Raw genomic sequence first — 11,555 nt, 5'->3', positions numbered from 1 at the left:
CTTTGGAAACCCTCGCTGTCGGGTGGGCAAGGCCTCCTTGGGAGTTTTCATTCACGTGGAGCTGTTGGTCAGTTTAGACCCTCTGTTTCTTCTCAGGGTACAAACTCTTGGAATGTGTGGGCATTTTGTAATGATATATGTATTCCCCACGACCCCCTACCTTTTCTGAAAGTCATCTTGTAGCCAGAGGAGATAATAAATTTCATTGCCCACATTCAAGTACCTATTTATGATCCAATTAGTCCAAGATTCATCTGAGGTGACAATGTTTAAGTTTTAATAACATATTCCTAAAGCTCATGTATCCTATGAGCTCTAAGTTTGATAAACACTGGTCTATCCAACTTTGACTGTAATCTTGATCACTGTTAATAAGAGAGATCTACATAATAGAGACCGGATAAATCTGTGAAGAAAAATAACTATGACTTAATTTTTGTTTATTATATCCCAATCAATATTCACATCATTTTAAACTATTTTTCTTTTTCTTCCTCCTTCCTTCCTTCCTTCTCTCCCTCCTTTCTTTCTCTCTCTTTCCTTTTCTTCCTCCTCTTCCCCCTCACCCTCCTCCTCCTCCGCTCCTCTTTCTCCTCCTCCTTCTTCTTCCTCCTCCTTCTCCTTCCTCTTATTATTTTGATCTATGTCAGAAAGGATATTTTCCTTCTTTCCTTTCCCAGAGTCCAGTTTGTAGAGAACTTGGCCATTGTGGTTCTGCATGCCATCTTCCACTGACTACAAAATACTTCGGTCTCTCCTATACTTCTTTGAATCAGCTTTATTCTCATGTTGGCTCCCTCATTCATGAATTAAATCAGTTTTTTGCTTCACGCTTATTCTATATTTGTGCAGGAGTCATGTTATTAGCTTTTGCAATCTATACTTGGAAAGTTTGGGAGGTCACGGAGACGTCCAAGTGGAGTCACTTGCTGGGACTAATTGAACTACCTTAGAATTGCACCACATGGGTTGCTTAAATGCAGTCATGTGTCAGTGGAATTTTCCTCTGCTGACTCTCTTCCTCTGTTTCCTTTTCTTCTTTTCATTCTGTATATTTGTTTTTTGTTTCTTTTCTTGGCCAAATCTGTTAATCTGTCCACATAACTGGCATTTGGGGCCATTACTCTTCTTTGCTGGGTCCAGGAACTAGTGGGTAAAGGACAACTGTATGCTGGAAAATTTTTAACAATTGGTTCTTTGAGGTGGCCTATGCTGATTTTCCAGTGTCTACTGATTTTTGTGGTACAAATACTTCCAATATGGCCAATGATAAGCTAGCAATGTGATGTCACCGAATGCCAAGTTTACTAAGCACAATCCTGTAAGCCAGTGCAGCCAGCTGCAGTACAAAGCTGGTCATACTCCTGAGTATATTTCCAAGTCATTAGAAAATAGTGGTTGGGCTACCTTCTAGCCTACAACATGGTCCAGGAAGTAGTGCGTAATGGACTTCAAAGCTGGTCAAGAGAGCACCCTGTGTATATGTGAGTCTGTGACACACATGGCTGATGATTTACTCCTTGTTATTGGCAGTAATTATTGTAATGAGAGTCTGGTTTTATCACCTGCTCCTTTGGTAATCTCTCTCATGAAGATGAGGATGAATTTTCTGTTGGGTGAAATGCGACAGACAGAGAATATGGTCTGTTAGCCTGCTTTGTTTCTCTGTTCATCTATTTGTGGGCACAAATCAATTAAGAAAGTATTTTACATCCACTGGGAAGGAGAATAACTCTTTGAGATCTAACCAAGGAGTTTTGTGTTTCTGTGTTGACTTTTCACTTCTACCTGTGAATGAGAACTGAAAGTACAAATTCTCAGATGCCTGTGTGTCTATCGTTGAGAATAGTCTACCTCTTTTTGATGAAAGCTGAAATATTAATAAATTTGATTATAAAGCATTAATAAATTAGAATATATGTCTTTAAAAATAGGATCTGGAGCAATTTCTTAAAAGATTCAATCTGCCAAAACTCAATTAGAAGAAATAATGATATGAACAGGCCTATATCTATTTTTTGAAAACTGAATAAATAATTAATAACCTTCCTACATCTAGATGGGTTCACTGGTAAATTCTAACAAACATTTAAGGAATAAATTATACTAATTTTCTACAATCTCTTTTGGAGGATAGAAACAGAGGGAGTACTTCCTAACTCATTCTATAAGGCCAGAATTACCCTACTACCAAAACCAAAGACATTACAAGAAAACTGTAAACCGGGGCGCCTGGGTGGCTCAGTGGGTTAGGCCGCTGCCTTCGGCTCAGGTCATGATCTCAGGGTCCTGGGATCGAGTCCCGCGTCGGGTTCTCTGCTCAGCGGGGAGCCTGCTTCCCTCTCTCTCTCTCTCTCTCTGCCTGCCTCTCCGTCTACTTGTGATCTCTCTCTGTTAAATAAATAAATAAAATCTTTAAAAAAAAACAAAACTGTAAACCAATATCTCTTATGAAATAGATGCAAAAATCCTCAAAAAAATCAAATCAAATCCCAAAAAAGCCTAAAAAGAATTATATGCCACAACCAAGTGGTATTTATTCCAAGTATGTCAGGCTGGTACAATATTTGAAAATCAATTGATATAACCCATCATATCGACAGATGAAACAAGAAAAACTACATGATCATGTCAATAGAAGCATGAAAAATATTTGACAAAATCCAATTCCCATTCATAATAATAATAATAATAATATCCTCTCAGGAAACTAGGAATAGAGGAGAACTTTCTCACCTTGATAAAGATCATCCTACAGATAATATTATAGTTAATGGTGAGAAACTTAAAGACTTCTCACCAAAATCAGGTACGAAGCAAGGATGTTGTCTCTCGCTATTCCTTTTCAACACTGTACTGGAAGATCTTGATAATACAGTAAGAAAAGAAAAAAAAGTTTTACAGATTGAGAAAGAAGATAAAATCGTCTTTGTTCACAGATGACATGATCATTTATGTAGAAAATCCAAAAGCATCTACAAAAAGGTCCTGAAACTAAGTGATTATAAGCAAGGCTTCAGGATACAAGGTTAATATTAAAAAGTCAATTGCTGGGCACCTGGGTGGCTCAGTGGGTTGGGCCGCTGCCTTCGGCTCGGGTCATGATCTCAGGGTCCTGGGATCGAGGCTCGCATCGGGCTCTCTGCTCAGCAGGGAGCCTGCTTCCCTCTCTCTCTCTCTCTCTCTGCCTGCCTCTCTGCCTACTTGTGATCTATCTCTGTCAAATAAATAAATAAATTCTTTAAAAAAAAAAAGTCAATTGCTTTGAACCAATGTATACCAGCAATGAACAAGTGGAATTGGAAATTTTAAAATGTAATGCCATTTATATTAGCAGCCCAAAATGAAGTACTGAGGTATAAAATTAACAAAATATATACGAGATCTACCTAAGGAAAACTACAAAACTCTGATGAAGAAAATCAAAGAAGAACTAAAAGCAGCGGTCCCCTCTTATCCACAGGGAATGCATTCCAAGGCCCCCCCAGTGGATGTCTCAGACCACAGATAGAACCAAACCCTACATATACTACATTTTTATTATATGATTATAACAATATGCTGTAATAAAAGTTATGTGAATGTACACTCTCTCAAAATACCTTATTGTATTTTACTCACCTTTCTTGTGATGACATCAGATGATAACATGCCTATATGATGAGATAAGTAAGATGAATATGAGGCATTGTAATGTAACATTAGGCCTCTGTTAACCTTGTTTTATATTTTAAACGTTTTTTTATTATGTTCAATTAGCCAACATATAGTACATAATTAGTTTTTGATGTTATTAACCTTGTTTTAATCAAAATTTTAGAGGTATAGTAGCTCTGGGAGACGAGAAAGTCTAGTTCAGTTGTGTCAAAGGGCAGTATGCATACAGTGGCTCAGGCACTTACTAAAATGCAAATGTTGCAGCCTTACCCCCACACTCCCCTCCCAGCAGTTCTGACTCAGCAGATCTGGGATGTAGCCTTGGGTAAGCATCTTTATAAAGAGTCAAGGGTATAACTGTGTAAATGAATGGCTTCCTGAGAGTAAAAATAAAGATTATCCAGATCTTAGGGTGTTAGTCCTCATTTGAAGACCTAAGGAAATGACAGGATCTTAGAAGGAGAGAAACTTGTGAACCATATTAGGTCTTCAGGTGTTTTGAAATGGAGGGTCTGAGCAGGTGGTAAATGATAGTGTTGAGAAGCCATATAGGAGAGTGACTTGGACCTAACTTGATTTAGGATTACCAGTAAATTGGTTTGACTAAAGCAGAGAATATTTGGGCAGGGGTGATTAGTGAAAATTTGCTTTAGGTAATAGAAAACATCCTACAGAATAAAAAAACAAAACAAACATTAGATGGGAGAAATTGAAGGCAATAATAATAGCTAATGTTTACTGAACACTTACTATGTGCTGGGAACATTCTAATTACTTTACGTGTATTAGCTCTTTTGGTCCTCATGACAGCTGTAGGGTTCTTTTTTTTTTTTTTAAAGATTTTATTTATTTATTTGACAGAGAGAGATCACAAGTAGAGAGAGAGGCAGGCGGAGAGAGAGGAGGGAGCAGGCTCCCTGCTGAGCAGAGAGCCCGATGCGGGACTCGATCCCAGGACCCTGAGATCATGACCTGAGCCGAAGGCAGCGGCTTAACCCACTGAGCCACCCAGGTGCCCCAGCTGTAGGGTTCTTAATCCCCATTTCACAGGTAAGGAAAATAAGATCAAGACAGGTTAATATGTCCAGATGTCACACAGACACCAGTTAATGTCCAGCCAGGAGATAAAGGTTCGAAGTAAGGCATTCTAATGAGTGTTAAGAGCAAAAGACAAATTTGAGAAGTAGTAAAGAAAAAAAAAATGACAGAAATTATAAATGATGAAATTGGTGGAGAGTGAAGGAAAGATAGGATCTGAAGTTGACTGGCAATTGTTTGGGCTAATAGTTAAAGAGTACTGTTATTAAGAAAGATAGGAAATGCAAGAGGAATCTATGAAGCATGCAACATATGGTAGGCCTGTGTGTGTATGTGTTTGTGTGTGTATTGAGAAAAGGATTTGAGAGTAAATATAAGTTAATTATACATAAGATAAAAATTTCCTACTGAGTTGGAAATGACTCTGGATCAAACACATGGGAATGTACATGGGAAATATGAGTAAAGTGTTCTTGAAGCAAGTGGCACTGCAGTATAGGTGTTGAAGGTAAGGAATGCTTTCAGTGGTATTAATAAAATACCTGACCAATAGGGACAAGACAGTAAAGACACTGAATTATATCATAAAACAGAAGTTTTGAAGGTGGGCGATTCTGGATTTGGCAAGGGGGCTCAACAGCCCAGGCTCTCTCTCTGCTTTGCCATCTTCAATATATTGGTTTTTGATCTTGGGTTTGTCACTCATGGTTGCAGGATGGCTGTTGGCAGATCCTTGAAACATACATCTATAAACAAAATTTAAAATTGGAGAAGGGAATAGAACCAGCATGCTCTCCTTGCCTGATTTTTTTTTTTTTTTTTTTTTTTGCTGTTTTCTGATTAGAAGGTACAATCATTCTTAGAAGCATTTAGATAGTCCCCTTAGGTCTTATTGATTAGAACTTGATTCCTTGGTCCTCCCTAGCTCAAGAGAGTATGGGAAAACAGGTATATTGAAAAGTAAAATGAGATTGTCATTGCTGCTTTAGATTAGTAATTATTCATCCCCCAGGACTAAGCATATTCTGTGCCCCCATTCTAGGAAAAAAATCAGGGTTTTGTTAGAAGAAGAAAGTTGGGGGAGGGAGGAGGAGGAAGGTCTTTGGGTAGTTAAATAACACTATCAGCTGAAGAGTAGATGAACTCACCTATGGAGAGCATTTAAAATCAATGGGAAAAAAGTTGAGGACAAAGGATGAAATCCTGAAGTATAACAATATCTAAAGAGTTATTAAGAGGTAGAAGAGGACACAATGGGATTGAAAAGGCATAATGTGGGGGCACCTGAGTGGCTCAGTGGGTTAAAGCCTCTGCGCTCGGCTCAGGTCATGATCCTGGGGTCCTGGGATCGAGCCCCGCATCGGGCTTTCTGCTCAGCCAGGAGACTGCTTCCCTTCCTCTCTCTCTCTGCCTGCCTCTGCCTACTTGTGATCTCTGTGTGTCAAATAAATACATAAAATCTTAAAAAAAAGAAAAGGCATATTGTGAAAATGTCTGCTCTCAGTTGAGAACCAAGGGTCTCTACAGCAAGTCTTCAGGAAAGCCTGTAAGGGGACAATAGTAGTTGAAATGGATCTTGAAGATTAGATAATCATTGAGGCAAACAAGCTGGGGGAAAAGAAATTCCAAGTAGTGTTATGTAAAAGCAATGATGGAAGATTTCCAGTGTGTGTAGGCACACAGCATGCTCTCCAATCTGGTTCATGTGAAGGCAAATGAATGCAAGTCACATTTTTTTTTTTTAAAGATTTTATTTATGTATTTATTTGACAGAGAGAGACATCACAAGTAGACAAAGAGGCAGGCAGGGTGAGGGGGAAGCAGGCTCCCCACTGAACAGAGAGCCCGATGAGGGACTCGATCCCAGGACCGTGAGACCATGACCTGAACCAAAGGCAGAGGCTTAACCTACTGAGCCACCCAGGCACTCCTACATTCTTTTGAGTAGGGGGAAAATCAATCAGAATTGAGGGCTAGGAAGATTACTGATCACCTGTGTTGGGTGGATTGGGGCGAGGAGAAACTGAAGGCCTTTGGAGAGGGATAACAATAATTCGGGGGAGGCATAACAAAATGACTAAAGTAGGGCACGAGAGCGGGGACAGAACGGGAAGACTAGGAGAGCATGTGGAGATAGAATTGGGAAATCTTGGTGATAGTTGGGTGTGGGAGGCTCATAGCTTTCTCTCCTACTTTAAATGCTATTCATGAAGACATGAACTGTATTAAAGGTTGGAGCCTGGATGATTGGGAGGATGTTGACGGCATCAGCAGAAATAAGGAAGACAAGAGGATGAGCAGGTTGAAGAGGGAAGATTATGTGCTTGAACTTGGACCAGCTGGGCTTGAAGTAACAGTGATGAACCAGATATGGGCCTTTGGAAATGAAGTTCTGGAGATCAGGAAAAACATTAGAATTAGAGGCTTAGTTTTGTAAAATTATCAGACTAGATGTGACAGTTGAATTCACCTAGGGACAAAGCATAAATCAAGGAGATTTCAAGTCAGATACAGGTGGGATCACTATCTTGCCTAGAGCTAGAAGGCATGAGAAAAAAAAAAGTTGAGATTATAATAAAGGAAAAAGGACCTGCTAGACAGACTGGAGAAATTCAGAATAGCACAGTATCATGGAAGGAAAGGTTTCAAGGAGAGAGTGGCCAGAGTTATGAGTTAGTTTGGAAGGTACCCTGAGAAGCTATAGAGAACTAGTGGGAAGATTTACAACATCCTTTCAACATAGATGGAAATTAACTTCTTTATAAAGGATCTGGAAGAGGTGTGCCTTCTGACTCAGTTGGTAGAGCATGCAACTCTCAATCTTGGGGTTGTAAGTTTGAGCCCAACATTGGGTATAAGTATTATTTTAAAAGTATTATAAAAAAATAAAAATCTTAAAAAAAAACAATCTGGAAGAAAGGTTCCATAAATTCTCCTGAGATTTTTTTTTTGTTTTTAATTTTTTCAATTTTAAGTAAACTCAGTGCCACATGTGGGGTTTGAACTCATGATTCGAAGATCAAGAGTCATACACTCCACCAAGTAAGCCAGCTAGGCACCCCAGAATTTTTTCTTGGTTAATAAGTGATGCGGTTTCAATATTCTAGAGTATCTTTTGTTGTATCTTCACTTTACATCCTTATTACTCACAGAAAATGAACAGCTGATACTTATTCTATGGTGACTGGGGTTGAAGGATTTATAGGAGATACGTGGGGTGTATAAGGAAGCCTCTAATGCTGGGCACTATACATGTATTAGCTCGTGTCTCTTAAAACATACTTCCAAATTAACTATTCCTTTCCTTATATTAATAATTAAAAAAAACTCAATCTGCATTTCAGAGAGATTAAATAACTTGCTAAAGTTTGTGCATTACAAATCAGTGCAACTGGAGATACAAATTTATGTCTGGATCTAAACCTGTGTTTTCCCCTAATCTATGTCATTTGTTTGAAGATCACTTATTAAATAGCCCCTTGATCTTCTCTTAACTTAGTTTGGAGATTGCTGTAGGACTGGGCTTGGGTCTGATTTGAAGAAGAATCAAACTAAAAACAATGTGAAAGAGTTGTAAAAACATTAATCTTTTTTTCCTCTTTAGCCAGAAATAGTTTACCCAAAGATTAAGTTACTTAGTGGCAGTTACTTAGTGGCAATGACTACTTCTTCCATGGTCAGTGGGAAGTCTTTGGGTTTTTACCCTTTCCCTCCTGGGCTACCACCACTCCTGGGCCTAAGGAATCACCCAACCAATACAATAGGATTTTTTCCTATTTTTGATGAGGTAGCCAACTCTCTCTGATATAGTGAGTCTAATTTTACATGGGGATTAAGTTCTAGAATATATATATATATATATATATATATATATATATTTCATAGAATATATATTTTATAGAATATTTTCATTTTATAGAACATATAAAATTTTTATAGAAATATATAAATTTTATAGAATATATAAAATTTTTATAGAATATATAAAATACATGTGTACATATATTTCATATGCATATGAAATATAAAAAACATAAAACTTTGCAATATTTTTCATTTTGAGAAATAAAGAGAGTAATGATTTTGTCCCCCTAATTTGTAAAGTAGAATTTTAGAGTAGAGCTCCCTCTATGCTTTTTGACAGAAAGCATCATTACGTTCTGTTCATTCTTTTTCCCAAGTCCAAGGAACTAAGAACATTTCTGTTTCCCTTCCTCTAGATAAGATTTAATAAGATTCAGAAGAGAAATTATGCAAGTAGTTGTTATATAATTTTCATAATGATTACAAAAACAGACCTTGTTCATAACAATGATGACAAAATGGAGCTCTGGGGCTCTGAAGTCAATCTCAAAGTTAGTGTCTCTGGGGACTGTTAAAATTCTGTCTTCCTCAAGTGCAGTCCCAAGCACTGCCTACTGGTAAAGATATGGAATACTTCAAGTTTTGACAATTCAGCTGCCTTTAATATCTTTTAACTGTGACTTTCTTGAAGGGTAGTACTGCTGGCAGGTTACCAATCTTGGTTGAGGGGCACCTGGGAGGCTCAGTCGGCTGGGCATCTGCCTTAGGCTTGGGCCATGATCTCAGAGTCTTAGATTGAACCCTGCATTGAGCTCTCTGCTCAGTAGGGAGTCTTCTTCTTCTTCTCTCCCTCTCCCCTGTTCATGCTTGCTCACTCTCTCTCTCTGCCTCCTTCTCTTTTGCTCTCAAATAAATAAATAAATTTTTAAAAACCAAAAAAGAACCCCCCAAAATCTTGGTTGATGATGACCTTCTTCATTTGAAAAAAAAAAAAAAAAAAAAAAAGCATTTTTGGTGTCTCAGAGGGAGGCTTTAGGAGTTTACATGTACCAGTGAGGGATAATGTGGGACCCTCCTCTCAACATTGGAGGGCAGACATAGCCAGATCATTCTTATGTCCTTCTGTGGATGTTAAGTCCCTAATTCCTCTTTCACTTTAAGTTTCTCTTAAAGCTCTTTATACCCCCTTCCTCCCCCTGTTGCTAACATTGAGTAAGGGACAGGCAGAGCTAGGTAGGGAGAGACAGGTAGGGGGCTACATGATCAGGCTCACAGAAATCTCAGAAATGCTGAGGCCTAATGAAACCAGAGATAAAGGAACATAACCAGACCACCTGGTTTGTCTTATTAAATATCAGAGGTAAGATATTCGAAGGCGAAGTAATCATGGTGCTATCAGTGGTGACACCAAGATCTAAGTTCCCTGGTCAATTTTCTATAAAAGCCTCACCATAAAATCCCTCTGTGGCAACCCACTCGTGACCCTTCTCCCTCTAGAAAACTATCTTTCTGTTCTCACCTTCCCTTAATAAACTAACACTTCACCCTTTTCTGTCTGTGAAATTCATTTTTCAGCCACACAACATTTCTGGTTCATCCCACTTCATCCATTGGAAGATGAGGAATGTGGCCTCTGTCCTTATGTCCTGAGAGACTTATCTCCCTTGTTTAGCCCCCCTCTCTGATAAAACACAGAGCACCTCTTGGCCATGTAAGAGGGACCTGCTCGGCCACTGGTCTTAAAGACTCAACATGACAACTCAAGTGACAGGCTTCTGGGAACTACTCGGTCAAATCCCCCTTCCTTGTGGGAAGGGAGTGTTGGCCCCATCCTAACCAGCTCACTTATTCTCTGATCTTGTACTTTTTTTCTCAAATGGTTTCTCCTTTTCTCTGGGGATTCTGTGTTTGTACTTGGGCCTCATCTACTGATGGGTCATCAAGTATATAGGAGAAAGGAAGCTTGGGGGATTTACTGCCAAAAATAAGCCAAACATAATAGGGGTTTTGCTTACCAGAGCCTTGGTGTGAGCAAAATGAATGAGGGTTCCCTATGAGAACTCCCACCAGTTTGCACCCTTGACTATGGTTGAACTATCTAACATATTTCACTCGGTGCTAGTCCAGAGGAAGGTGGGAGCCGGGTGCAGGTCAGAGTGGCTATTCCTGCCAGCCAGACTTTCCGGCATCCTGGGGGTGTTAGGCCACTCTCTCTCTTTAGGTCAGATCACCAAAGGATGCCTTGGCTAAGGGACAGAGAGCTGATGTGCAGGGATGTTTTCATAGTCACCGCTCTGTAACAGGTGCGGGGTAGTACCAGAATCGTGAGATGGGAAAGAGGCTCTCCTTCACAGGGACTCCTCTGGATTCTGTACAGCAAAATTGGGTAATTTCCCCTTGTAAAAATTTTCTATCGTCTTCCATGGGTTAAAAATGGCAGGTTCTTCAAGGCAAAGTAAAATAAGGTGTGACCTTGGTGGCACGACCTCCAAGGCAGGTCTCTTCTTCAGTTCCTAAGGACCTTTGGGATGCCTTTTAATCCACTGGAAACAATTTGGATTGCAAGATTTAGGAAAGGACTGAGCTCTGGTAGCACTACATGGCCTCAGTGGGATCTATCAGTTAGATCTCTTCTGCAGAAAACAGGGTTTTACATCAGGACTCCGGCCTAAAGTCCTCTTGCAGAGTATATCTGCCCAAATGTGTCTGGCTAAAAATGGCCTCTGACATATTAGGTGATAATTGCCCAAACAGGCTCCTCAGAATAAACCCAGATTGCTGCAGGAAACACAGGCCCTCCTTAACTAAGGGGGCACTGACTCTCTCTTTCTCACTGTTCCTCCTAAAGGATGTGGGGGTTTCTCCCTCATTCATTTCCTGGGTTAATGGCTATAATTGGAACCAACTGTCTCTGATTAGTCTACCTCAGGATGGAGACGTTACAGAATATTCCCAGGCAGCTGCCAAAATTCCCTTTCTGTTGGGGCATGTTTTCTGTTTTCTCCGGCTGGACACAGACTGCCTAATTCCACTTGTTGTTGGAAAAACAAACCAAC

Source organism: Lutra lutra, chromosome 8 (genome assembly GCF_902655055.1).
Source record: "Lutra lutra chromosome 8, mLutLut1.2, whole genome shotgun sequence".
In the NCBI taxonomy this organism is placed as follows: domain Eukaryota; kingdom Metazoa; phylum Chordata; class Mammalia; order Carnivora; family Mustelidae; genus Lutra; species Lutra lutra.
Note: the sequence above shows the minus strand (reverse complement) of the source record.